Source organism: Lynx rufus, unplaced genomic scaffold (assembly GCF_022079265.1).
Source record: "Lynx rufus isolate CCGP_SWC_20201006 ecotype Redwood Valley unplaced genomic scaffold, mLynRuf1.p SCAF_2, whole genome shotgun sequence".
Lineage (NCBI taxonomy): Eukaryota > Metazoa > Chordata > Mammalia > Carnivora > Felidae > Lynx > Lynx rufus.
In genome coordinates, this window is record NW_025814834.1 from 53,644,382 (window position 1) to 53,658,565 (window position 14,184).

Below are 14,184 nucleotides of genomic sequence, written 5' to 3' on the forward strand. Positions count from 1 at the left end.
AACTGACTTCTGTGTACATTAAATTTAAAGATCAAACATTAGTACATTATTAAGGATCTGAGAATTTCCATGTGGATCGAGAATAATAGCATGTCGGGGTCAAATGAAGTCTTCCATACCAATACTGAAATTTAATTTCAGTATTGTTATTTAAAAATATGAACAAAATTGGTTCTCTGATTTGTGTACACAATCTCAAGTAGATAGCAATATGCTAAGCCTGTAACTAAAGTGTTTCTGTCATGCAGAGAACATCAACTAGCAAAACCATTTGCATTGTTTAGACAAGCACCATTTAAGTGGGAGTAAGAAATATAAAAGCTATTTCATAATCGACTTTCAACATTTACATGTTTATTTGTTTACCAGGTATTTATTGAACACCTCCTATATGCATTCCACCGCAGAGTCCCTAAGGGAATTTAAAGATATATAAGAATTCATTCTTGAAGAAGCTCGGTAACTAAGGAGACAGACTTTTAAGCACAGAAAGTTAAAAAGGAAAGAGTAAATGAAAATCGATTTTTTTAATTGGCTAGAAGAAAATTTCAGAAGCTGAAGTGTCCTTGGTTATATTTTAGGGACCACATTAATAGCTAATAAGTCACACAGATAACAAAAGCTATAGTATTTCAGGTAACAGGAAGATAGCTTTGAATTTAGTAATCAGTGAAGCCTTCACATAATGGAGAAGCTAGACTTAGCATTCCAGCATAAATGATGTGGAAGCTAAAATGTTAGGACATGATCAGGTCTGCTGGGCTGAAACAGGATTTTGGGGGGCAAACACAGAGATTTTGTGGAAGAGGACAGGAGCAAGCACCAGAAGTCCAGGATCTACATACACCTCACTAATTAAGAAAACCTGGAATATTTGCTTTCAGATTATAAAATAAAAATTAATAATGTCTACCCTACCTTCCTCATAACTATGCTAACAGATCAAATAAGTTCACATATGTGTAAGTAATAGAAACACTTTAAAGTTTCATACAAATATAAGTTAATTTTCTTACTATTAGGGACTCACCTACATTTTTAAGATGGATAACCTCTTGGGTTCTCAAAGAAGGGTCTTGCTGGTGTTCATCTTAGCCATCCTGAAACCTAACACTAGGGATGTCTCTAACTCCTCCATGTGTTCTCTCAATTTCACAATTTAACTTTGCCCCTCCATCTTAGGTTTTTGATACACTGGTAAGTCCACTTTCAAGGGTCCCTGCCACATGCTACCGGACCATAATACCGCCTTCAGAATTAAGAAAACAAACTGTTGTCCACTAGTGTTCAGTTGATACTGACTTGAGCCATGCTTAGACAAAACCCTGCATATCAATCACATCTGATGTGAAAATTAACATACAGGAACCTGGAGTGTAATACACATCCTCAATGCTACAATGGGTCTGGATTTGTTCTGAGAGTAAAAGGAGCCAAAAGAGTTTTAAGCACATATTGGGAGGATGGCAAATATAACCGATATAGGACTTTACAGGAATATTAACATAATTGGATTAAGAGTGAAATGAATGGAAATAGTACTGTTGGTTCCAATAGTGTGCCAACATATTCCATTATCAAGGTTACATATATTAACTCACAAATATTCAAAGCACTTTTAATAGGCATTAATTAATTTATGACATACATTATTCCAGAAATGAATTAAGGCAATTTACCAAAAGGCATACCACATGACAAATTTAGATTTTTTTTTAAAGTAAGAGAAAAATCATCTGAAATGTAAAATGAAGGTAGGAAAAAGATGATAAACCCAAGAGTGATGTTAATATATAAAACCATACTTCAAAGTTATTTATCTTCATAAAGAGAAGCCAAAAATTCATCTGTGCATATTTTATAGCATCCTACAGAAAGAATGAAATGCAATCTGTTTCACAAATTATAATTATAATTTTTAAAATAACATTTTCTCAATTACTCAACAAATATTTATTGAGTACTATGTGGAAGGCAAAAGTACAATCCAATGCGCTACCAGTACATTGGAGAACAAGATGGACAAAATTTCTCTTGGAGTTTACACACTTGTGAGAGAGACAGATAATACACAAATAAATATATACTATGACATCAGGTAGCAATAAATGATAGGGGAAAGCTGACACAGAATAGAGAGTGACTAAAAGAGGAGGTGTAGTTATTTTAGATTAGGTAGCCAGGAAAGGCATCTTTGAGCAGAGACATTTGAGCAGAGACATGACCAAAGTTGATTTTATTCTCAGTTTGACAGGAAGCCCTGAAGATTTTAAGCAAGGAATGATATGATCTCATTATATACTAAAAGGATCCCTTCTAGCTTTTGTATGGAGAATGGACTGTGTGCAGACAAGAGTCAAAGCAAGGCGATGAGCCAGAAACTTCTTCCAATAAGAGAACATAATGGCTTAGACAAAAGTGACACCAGCAGAGGTGATGAGCAGTTGGGAGTTAGAATGTATGGTGAAGGGGGCTTGAACATGGATTGGACATGGGGTGGGAAGAAAAGAGCAGCATCTAGGAAGACCCCTAAGTTTATATCTTGAGCAAATGAGTGGTGGGTGTATTTATTGAGAGGGAGATGTCTTAGAAAGGTGTGGGTTTGTTTAGGAAGTAAAATCAAAACATTAATTTCATATGCCTATTTTATTTATATCTAAATGAAGATGCCTAAAAAACACACATTTGAGGAAGGAAGAAGTCAGGACTGAAATCATTAATGTAAGTGTCATAAATGTCTATATAGTATTTATATATTAATTTAAATTTTAGATAGGACAAGATAAGGTTCAGAGTACAGATAGAGAAGAGACCATGTTTAAGTGCTGAGTCCTTAAAGTATTTCAACATTCAGGGGTTGGTGAGTTACTTTCTCTTTGCACACCATCCTCTCTAAGATCAATCATTGCAGTTTGCTCAGGACGAAGGCTTTCCTGGGTTGTAGGATTCTGAGCGCTAAAAACCAGAGTCCCAGGCAAACTTGGATAAGCTGACCCCACTAAACCCTCAGTCCATCCATTCTCCACTCTTTCTTCCCAGCTTTATGCCCCCAGGAGACTGACATCAGCAGACCACTATCACCCCTAAGCTCCCTTCCTTCTGTCTTCCTAGAGCCCAGCAAATGGGAGGCATCAGTAGATTAGAAGGTGGGAAGAAACAAAGGCATGAATATTTCTTTCAGTGTCTCCCTACCTCCCTGCAAAAATGGCAGTTACCACTTCTGTGCAGCAGCCCTTTTTCGTAGATCCAAGGTCTTCCTCCAAGCTCTAATTCCAGCACTCTGTCTCCTTGCATACTCAGCCCTAAGGGTGGTACAGCTTTCTGCTGATGCTAATCCCCAGGTGCTTCACAGTCCTTTAATGTTCCCACTAACCTGCCTGAGCTTCTCCAAACAGGCCCTAAGTTAAAGTCTTCATGATCAAACCTGATAGGGCCAACTAATTCACAGCTTGGGGACAGCAGGACTATCAGCAAAGGAGAGGCCTGTGAGGTGGAAGCAAGGAGGTTCAGGAACTAAAAGGCCAGGGGAGTTATGAATTGTCAATGTCAGTGATTTTCAGTTTGGTAAAATCTTCTCCTAAGAGATGTTTTAGAAACTTGTGGAAGTGATTTTTGTTCTCATGAGGAGGGTGCTACTGGCATTTACTGGGCAGGAACTGGAAGTGCTAGAAGCACTCCTATATTCTGGATGGTCTCAATTGTCAAAGAACTACCCCATGTCCTGGCAAATTCTGAAATGCCTCGTTGGAGATTCACATAAGTGGGGGCAAAAAGAACCCCCCCAAACACAGTTTGGCCTAAGCTTAGACTCTATCTTAACATAAAGTATTTTTGGCACAGTTTTAATATACAATTTACATTTTCAATAAATGCAAACACTAATGAAAGGAAGGTTGTATGAATTCATTTGGAAATTTACCAAAGTAATTTATCACTGCAGAAAAATTACGTATGGCAGCATGGTATTTAATTCTCCATTATAACATAGCCACTTCATTCTGTAATTCTGTATTTATTGCAAGATTACTATTTGCTTATGTCTTCTAGTACAAATGTTGAGCAGTCACATATTAAAGTACATATTATTATATTAGACACTATTTTTCTCATATTACAGTTAAGTAATTACATTGACTTTTTAACAGTTGTATTTGTTGCTAGATGATATTATCTATGAAATTCACTTCAAAATAGTAAAGGGAACATAGGAATACATGTTATAAAACATAGCAGTATTTGTTAGGGGTGAAATATTGGGTCTGACAGAGTTGAGAATAACTGATAAACATGGATCCAGAAATCAATGAGAAAGATGACAATTTACTGATAGAGAGCCAGGTGCTAAAAGTTTTCAATGAATGGTTAGGGCAATGGCTCTGAAACTTTCCTGCATCTTTAATCACCTGGGAGCTTCCTTCAGTCCTAATACTCAGGCTGGCCATGTCAGAATCTCTAAAGGTGGGGCCTAGGCATCAGCATTTTTGAGACCCCCCCCCCCCTTCAGTGAAGCCAAGTTTGAGAACACTAAATGAAAAGATCAGAAGAAAATTACAACAAGGAGGAACCGAAGATGGTCAAGTCTGATGGTGTGTCATTTAAAGAATCAGTGGTTTTTCAGAATTGGGGAAAAGAAAGAAATGGTCCAAAATGACAGTGGGGAGCACCTCTGAGCCTGAAGAAAAATATAGCCAGCATTGAAAAGACTTCCAGTAAACTGGAACCCTCAGGAATCACAGGTTTCATTATGAAAAATAATTATAAATTAGAGGAATGCAGTAAAGGGGACATTTAAGGATGAGGTTGGGGATAAAGAGATGTCTGCTAAATTCTAGAGGCACAGTGGAAGGTCACAGAGTAGCTGAGGAAGGAGACAAGTTTGAATCATATTAGGGGAGGTATGGAGAATATGCTGATAAGGAGTTCCAGGAACGACCTGGGAGAGACAGATGGCACAGGTTATGGGATCTGTCCTGATGTTTTTAGAGGAAGATGGGCAACCTTTCTAATTGTAGACCTTGCAGCAGTCAGTCAGTGCTCTACCTAGGACCCCTGGGATCCCACTTACCACTTCTGCTGCCCTGTCCCTAGTCTCTTTGCATTTTTGCTTATAATGGCTGGCAACTGCAACTCTCTTCAGAGGATTGCCCTAGAGCTAGTAGAGTCATCTGGCAGATCTGGAAATACTTGGACACTTATGCTCCCACCGGGAAGCCTTACCCTAACTATGGATAAGGTACAGCAACATGAAACTCAGCTCCTTTGCCTTGTCAGGAAAAACTCTGGGATTTAATTTATATTTCAGAGTTTTCTTGTAGGCTCAAGCTGAAATAATCTTTCCTAATTTGTCTAAAATTGTCCCTTTGCTTTGGCTTCTTTCCCTTCCCTGTCCTGCTTTTCCCACTTCCTTACCAGTTTCTCCTTGCAAACAATTCAATAAATCACTTGCTTTTGAATTCTTGCTTGGGGTTCAGCTTCTGGGAAACTTGACCATGACAACTTATGGTGGACAAACAGCAGTACAGGTGAGCAGGAGCAGGAGGCACCCTGGGCGGGGGGGGGGGTCCCAAAACCCCAGCTGAGGACAATACCACTGTGCAAATGGGAGGCAGTTTTACTGCGTGCAATTGGAATCAGTGAGATGACTAATTTTGACAGACCACAGAGTAGGTTTTTCCATAAGCCCTTGTAAAGAAAACAAAATCTTCAATTATAACTTCCAGGAACTCTAATGCCAATTTACAGAAGGATGTTTTCTACATCATTATTTGTCACTCAATATAATCAAATTCTGTTTAGAAACAAGCAACCACGCAGGTTGCCAAAACAACACGGTGCTGTGTGAACCCATCTTCCTGCAGTTTAATTTCATGTAGACATAGACTTGAGAGTACCTAGAAAAACAGAGGAAACTATATCCATCAGCTAATCTCCCTAAAATATTATTTTAAAGTACAGTCAACCTGTGAGGTGGTTATGTCACTATAAACCCATCATTAAGTACAAAATAACATAAGTCAAAACTGCATTTAATACACCTAATCTCCTGAACAGCATAGCTTAGCCTAGCGTACCTTAAACATGCTTAGAACTCTTTACATTATCCTATAGCTAAGCAGAATCACCTAACACAAAGTCTATTTTATAATAAAATGTCGAATGCCTTGGCCATTTGTTGAATACTGCATGGAAAGTGACAAACAGAATTGTTGTGTGGGTAGAGAATGGTTGTAAATGTGTTGGTAATTTACCTTCATGCTTGCGTGGCTGACTGGGAGCCGTGGCTGCCACCACCCAGAATCACAAGAGAGTATTGTACTGCATATTGACAGCCTAGGAAAAAAAATAGAAACTCAAAATTCAAACTATGGTTTCTACTGAATGTGTCTCACTTTCACACCAACATTAGTCAGAAAGTCATAAAGTGAGCTACCATGTTGGGGATTATCTGTAGTTAAGCTTTTGGTAAATATTGAGCATTAGCAAGTTCAAAGTTATTTTTTTTTTCCTGATTAGCATTCAAAATCAAATCCAAGTTGCTGGTTTAGTGAAGAGCAACATACTTTAAGTGTCAGTCAAGGTGATACTATAGTCTGTAATTATCAGACATTATAAGGTGGGCAAAAATGATGAAGCATAGGTGATGAGAATTAATGCATCTACCTGACCTCTGTTTCTTGTCTTCTCCAATATTCAATATTTTGGAGTTAAGAGTTCAAACACTGTATGAAAAAAAAAAAGGTCGTTTCTACTTAAAACCAAAGCCCCAGAATTACAGCAACAAGAACTGAGACTTTCACAACCACCACTTCATATTAGGAAATGTACAGGCTTTGCTTCTCTCAGAAGTCCCCTTTAAGTTCCAAAGGGAAGGAAAAAGGAGAAAATATTTCCAAACCAAGATTAATAAGTGGAAAAATTCAAGAGATAATGGATACAAGTGATTATACAAACATTCTCCTTTTAGGGAACATCTTGAGAAATTGAGTGATGGTCATAATGTGTAATTTTTCATCAATAGATTCATCTAAGCTTAATACCAACACAATACTGACTTTTTATTACCAGCATGGTAATATCAAGATGTGATGATGACAATAACTGAAGTCATTGAGTTATTTTCCTCTCTCTTCTAGTGGGAAGACACATCCAACACTCAAAGCCAGCAAATCTATTTAAGTGTACAAGTGTACCTTGCAAGGTTGCCAAATCTTAAGCTCTCTTAAGTTCTTTCTTCCAGAGGCAACCCACTGACATGAGAGGACCCTAACAGCAGGGCAATGAAGAGTGGATTACTCTCTGTAGACTTGAGGGTGGGGAGGAAAAATCCCATTGTGGAGGTGGGGGGAGGGATGTCTCAGTAAGACTATTAACCCACAGAACTGCACTGGAGGAAGTTCCCTATGGAGCATCCAGAAAATAATAAAGTTCCTGTAGGAGAAAATCAGTATTTGGCAACCAACTGCAGAGCCACAGTTAGATGAGAGAGCAACAATCCTCAGATGAGGAAGATCATTCACTACCACAACAGTAATTCCAATATTCAGAACTTCTCCTTCTTTGCTCCTCTCTACCTACCTCAACACACACACACACACACACACACACACACACACACACACACATGATAAGCAGGTACAGATGCATGGAAGGAGCATCAGTCTGCCGTCCTTCCCACTGAGTAATCTCAGAAGCCAGCGTGACCTGAATGCTGAGGTTTTGGAGAATTTTCAGTAACAAAATAAATACATAATTTTTTCCCCAAAGTAAACAGAAGTGATTAAAAATGGTACTTGCTGTCAATTTTATATTATCTCAATCCACTGGAATTTGTCAGCTAATATCTGTTATCAGTGATAATAGACAAAAACTGCCCTGTTTTTACCATGTTGCTGAGTTGTAACCTTGCATTTCTATAAGGGTCTGACCTCCATTGTTAACCAGGACTTCCATCAGATTGACCTTTAATCCATTCAAATATTTATTAAAGGAAAAAAGTTGTGTAGTAGAAAGAACTATACTGGCCTAAGTATCAGTCTGGTTCTATCATGTACCAACTTCAGGATTTCAGGAAAGCTTCTCCTTTAACATCTCTGAGTCCTAGTTTTCTAAAATTTAAAAAGGGGCCCATAATGGGGCACCTGGGTGGCTCAGTTGATTAAGCATCCAACTTCGGCTCAGGTCGTGATCTCACGGTTCATGGGTTCAAGCCCTGCATTGGGCTCTGTGCTGACAGCTCAGAGACTGGAGCCTTCTTGGGATTCTGTGTCTCCCCCTCTCTCTGCCCGTCCCCTGCTTGTGTTCTGTCTGTCTCTCTCTCTCTCTCTCTCTCTCTCTCTCTCTCTCTCTCTCAAAATAAATAAACGTTAAAAGGGGGGGGCATAGTATTTATCTATATAGTAAACACTCAAGCTCAACAATGTTTGTTTTCATTCCACTCATATCCTCAACCTCTAGACCAATCTTAAATAGTATTTTTTTTCAAACAGTGGATATTAATTAATTGCATTAATTTCTATGGTGTTATCTTTTTAATCAATGAGTTATTTCCTTTTTAATTCTGCTAAGGAAGTGAACAGATATTTTCCCTTTAGGATTTTTTGTTCTTGTTGTTTCACATCTTTAAACGATGCTTAACATTTGGGCAGCTACTGTCTATAAATCTAGAGTGTGTGTGAATTTAGAGCCCCAATTCACCTTAGCTTGTTAAATCTGTGCCTTAACAGCTTTTGCGGAGCAGGAATACCAACATGACTGAGTTGTATGCCTTCCCTGTGTGCATATTTGTTTTCCTTCATTGTTATTTGAGTTAGTACTTTTAATTTTTTTAAGACAACAGTATGTTTGCATTTGGCCTAGTTCAGCTATAATAAATTCTTGCTCTATCCCATGACAGGTTTTCCTAGGCTGCCATGTAAGTGTCCTGTATCCTGTCAAATTTGCTATTTAAATATTTGGATTTTTCTTCTTACTTTCTTATGGCTTATCTTCCTTCTACTTTATGGTGATGATTGTATTCTGACCCTCAAAGGCTCTAATTTGCATGCCTCTAGTAACCAATTTATAGTTAGCTGCTGTAATAGTCCATAACAGTGCCTGCAGTCTTTAAAATAGTTCCCTGTAGCAAATCATATCTATAAACATTTTACAGGAAGGGTAAGTCAACATGTTTAAACGGGCTGTCTCAAAAAGGACCTGTATAATTTATGGAGTAGAATGGAAATATTGCTACTTGAAGCATTTTCTCATCCCACTAAACCTCTAGTGTGGCTTCAATGTTCAGTGACTGAAAGAGGAAATAAATGTCCAGGTATTCTTCTGGAATCTATTTCTTTTTCCATCTTTCCATGAGAATAAATAGCTCTGGACAACATCTCTTGAAATTCTCCTTCAATTTCCCTTGACCTTGGGCAAATTATATCAGTAACTTACCTCTGTGCCTCAGTCTCCTCATCTGTAAAATGAAGGTAATAGCAATCTCTTTCCTAAGGTTGTTGAGAGGAGTACATGAGTTTATATGTAAAATGTGCTTCAAAAACCCCTGGCCTTCAGTAGGCACTCAGCAAGTGTTAGTTATAATTTTTACTCCTTCAATCACCTGTTCAGTGCCTTCTTCATCTCCACCAGACTCAGTCAAGCTAACGAGGCAAAGGAAGATGGGGGACCAAAGCCAAGGAGAAAGAGAAGTCCTGTTCTTGGACTCATACATTTTGGGTTGACTATCACTTCAGGGAAGACTTTGAATCGTTTGTTCCAGTCCAATGTTTTCCATGCAGCACCTTCCTGTCCCCTGCTGTCCTGTAGATTCCTATATATCTCTTGAATCTTATTTCAGTGAATAAAACCACAAATGAAATATTCTTGTTTTACTTTCAGTTTATTATCACTGACACAAGGAACAAGCAATAAGTCCGGAGGAATCAGAGCTAAAAGAAAGCAAGCTGTGGACACGTAAAGATAATAATGACAATGAAAAAGTAAGTTCTAGTAGCAGACTGTCCTCACGTTTCCGATGTTCAGTTTCCTATATCCTTCCTTCAGAAATAACCCTGGGAACAGCTGAGAGGTTGATCAGAAAGCCAAACAGACGTTCTGGCTCCACAGAGGAGATTATGTTCTGGTCATTGAGAGAGCAGCATACGATTTTCAGTGTAATCAACACAAATTGAAAAACTATTTCCCTAGATCTAACCTATTCAATAATACTTACTGAATACCCACTATGTGGGTATGTGCACTGAGGTATGAAATGATAAATAAAATACAGTAGTCTGTCTTCAAGTAGCTCATGACCTAGTAGGAGAAATTAAGTATACAAATAGCCATAAGGAGAAAATATTAAGTTCTGTAGGCAACAAATAAATAAGGATCTCTGAAGCAAAAACTGAAAAGTGTAGTCAGTTCCCATGAACTGTTGAGAGATACTTGACATTTAAATAAAAGTTGACTAAGTGCCTGGTCGGATCAAGGCTCTGTCCTGGATTCTACATTAGGTGCAAAGGTCAAGAGGTAACCTATAATCTTATTGGGGATGTAAGACATACAGACACACAACGATGTAAAAAGCTGAATGTTAAAAGGCACGTGGGAACACAGAGCAGAAAGTACTTCTCAGCAGACCCACACAGGTGACATGGGTGGAGGTGGCTGTCTCCCTCGTCCAAGCCCACTCCAGGTCTCAGGTGGGCTACAGCAATCGCTCTGCGGGGATCTTGCTTCTGCTCTTTCCTCCAGCAACCTTGCCTTCCTCACACTTTGCCCAGAATGACTTTAAAACGTAAAAAGCAGATCATGGTTCTTCCTTGTCTATGGCCCTTCAAAGGCCTCTTACTGGCCTTGGAGTCAAACCCAGACACTTTGTCATGGCCTAAAGCTCTGGGCCCCACTACTTTTGTAGCTGGGCCCCACTCAGCTCACAACACTTGCCCACTCCACTGTATTTGCGCTGGCTCTTTGCTGGTCCTTGGCCTTATCAAGCATGTTCCCTTCTCAGAATCTTTGTACTTACAGCCCCCTCTTCCCTGGGCTCTCTTCACACTCTCAACATGAGTCATACCTGGATCCTAGCCTTGCCTCTTGAGAACCCCTGCTCCTGTCCTCCAACACAGTAGCCAGTGGCTGCCAGTGTTACTTCCTGTGCCTGAGTCATTCTCTTGATACTCTGCCTGCTTTTCAGGTGTGGTGGGACTGGTGGGAGATCTCCCTTTACTATCTCTTGAATAGATCTCAGAGCAGGCGTCTTAAGTCACTTGTTGGGGGCAAAGTAGCCCAATGAACCATTGCTGGGGCAGTGAATTAGATAATGTCTTGGTCTGTGTGGTGACATAAGTGTCAGTATAGAGTATATAGTATGAAACCTATACTCCACTTCCAATGCTTTAGTCGTTTCCTTTGTGACCTCAATCAAGTTACTTAACCTCTCTGTGTCTTTCTATCTCCATTTGGAATGTCCCCTATGTCCCTCCTAGGTCCAAACTTCTTTCCTCTATTCCTCCACTTGTTCATCCCACACATACTTACTGAGGGCCTGCTTTATACGTGGTGCTGTGCTACCCCCAAGGGCTAACCTGTGAATAAGACACATACCATATGTGCATTTAGGAGCTTAAACTTGAGCACAGGAGACAGACACCAGGCAGTTTTATCCCATGTGCTAATGGAATAACAATCTCCCTCTCAAACCCCTACTTGGGTTTTCACTCATGGGAGAAGATAAATACTTGGATTTTTCCAGATCCTATTACAGAAACCAGTGGAAAAGAGCACCCTTCCCAGAAATTCAAATTGGAAAGGTACAGGGAAAACTGCCATTTCAAAGCATCCCATAGTTGGTTATTTTGCTGGTTTGTTTTTCCTAAGAGTAGATGGTGGCTTGTTGTTTGAAAAGGCACAATCATGGGCTCTGCTTTTTCTGTACTTCTTATGTGATGATAAACTTCTAAGCAAATCTAAAAGCAGGAGAGTAAACGAAGGAAAAGTGTCATTTATCTGCACAAACTGTCATCTCCACTGAGGAGAGGGTAAGCTGTACAGATTAAGTTAGATTTAGGGAAAAGTTTTTATTCCTTAATATGGATCTAAGCTAAGTCTATAAGAATTATTGCTTTCCCTGGAGAGTGTGTGTATGTGTGTGTGTGTGTGAGTGTTTGTGTAAAGTGTTCCAAGAGTTTCTTCCAAGAGATTTAAAAAAGAAAAAGGAAACATGCCTTCACTTCATAGGAGTGAAAAGTCTGCTAAAGTTGGCTACCCTGACATGAAAACACCTCTCTAGGTGGTCTTATAGAATGCCCCCATGCTTTTATTTCAGACAAAACTCAGATTTTAGGAAACATTCCAGTATGGTTAGTTGCATGCCTTCACTAACCCTTGTAGACAGAGAGGCAAGAATTACAAAGCAAGATCAGCACTTCTGAGTAAACAGTCGAACAAATAAATAAAAATTTGTCCGAGGATAGTCTGAAGAGAAGATCTTACTCTCCGAGGTACAGAAGGCAGACCTCAAGACTGGGAAAGAGGCAGGAGTTAAGGTTGCCCATCAGGAGAACCTATAAGAAATTCTTTCCCTTGAACTTCTGGAATAGTGACATTTCACAAATAGTTTTAAAATGTTTCTCTCCCACACTATAGCTTTCTCTGGTAATCCCTGACTCTTCAGTAGAGTGAGCTACACATGGACAGCCTTGTGTTAGTAGGATTGTGAGTAATTAGGTTCAAGTTCAGTGAAGAGAATGGTGCCCTTTCTCACATCACTTCCTGCTGAACTAGCAGCAAGTACTGAAGGAGACCATGGTCCCAGCATCACATAAAGGGAGGTAAAGCAAGTAATATTCAAGACATTCATTTCTGAGAGTACAAGGGAGGAGATCTTGATGTGGTGATGTCAATGCCAAGTTAGTAGACTCTAAATGGCCAGAAGCCAAATAGTCCTTTTTTTGTTGTTGTTGTTGTTCCAAATTTACTAAAGGAAAGAAATTCTTAAGAAGGTGAAGCTGAAAGGGGCACCTGGCACGACATTGCAGTCGGTTCAGCATCTGACTTCAGCTCAGGTCATGATCTCGCAGTTCATGAGTTCGAGCCCTGTGTCGGGCTCTGTGCTGACAGCACAGAGCCTGGAGCCTGTTTCGGATTCTGTGTCTCCCCTCTCTCTGTGCCCGTCCCCTGCTCATGCTCTGTCTCTCTCTGTCTCTCAAAAATGAATAAACATTAAATTTTTTTTTAAAAAAAGGTGAAGCTGAAATTGAGGAACTAAGCAAACACAAAATCACAACTCTGGTGGGTATTCCCTGAGAAAGCCCAAGACACTAGAGAAACTAACTTAATTCTCAAGTTCTGAAGACTGAGTAGGATTTATCAAGCTAAAGGGGAGCATGCCAAGAAAAGCATCTGTGGAAAGAAGAGGGAAGTGAATGCTGACAAGGTTTCATAGAACTGAAAGAAAGCCTGAATGGCCAAATCACTCACCCTGAGACAGAATGAGACTGGGACTGGGTCCTGCAGGGACCTAGGAGGCAGTTTTAAAATGTTGAATTTTACCTTAATACAAGAAGCTTAGGCATTTCCTCCAGGTCCCCAAGTGCTGTTAACTGTAGAAAGAAGTGAATTAAGTGAATTAGTGTTCTGGCTTACAAGAGAAGGAAAGTGACGAGAAAGAGTTTATTGGAACTTGTATATTCCAAGGATGGTCATGAAGGTTGATAGGTTTGATAAGCTGAGAGAACAGAACAGGGTTTCTAAACAAGAAAAAACGGAACACGCATAGCTCAGAAGAGGAGAATTATCAGTTTTCACAACAGGAAGTAGCTAAGTCTATCCTCAAAAAAGAAGTCACAATCTCCCCCCCCCCATATGAAATCATTATTTCTACTTGCAAAATATCATGATTGTATTTTTTTTTCTTTCCAATGACATGTGTAATTAAGTATTTAAGACAAGATGAGCTCTGATTTTCTTTGGCAACTAGACTGTAGGATAATTTCTAGCGTTATCATCCAGCCATTGAAATCTTTCATGTTAAAAGTTTATTCATTAATCTATAATAATTTATTCAAGGAACTAGGGTTAGATATTTTCCTTCTTAACTATTTCTACACCATAGGAGTATACACACAATCAAGGAACAAACCATAATTCCCGATTTCCTGCCCACTCCTCCTAGGTTAAGGGACCACCCAGTTTTTAAGAGTAATT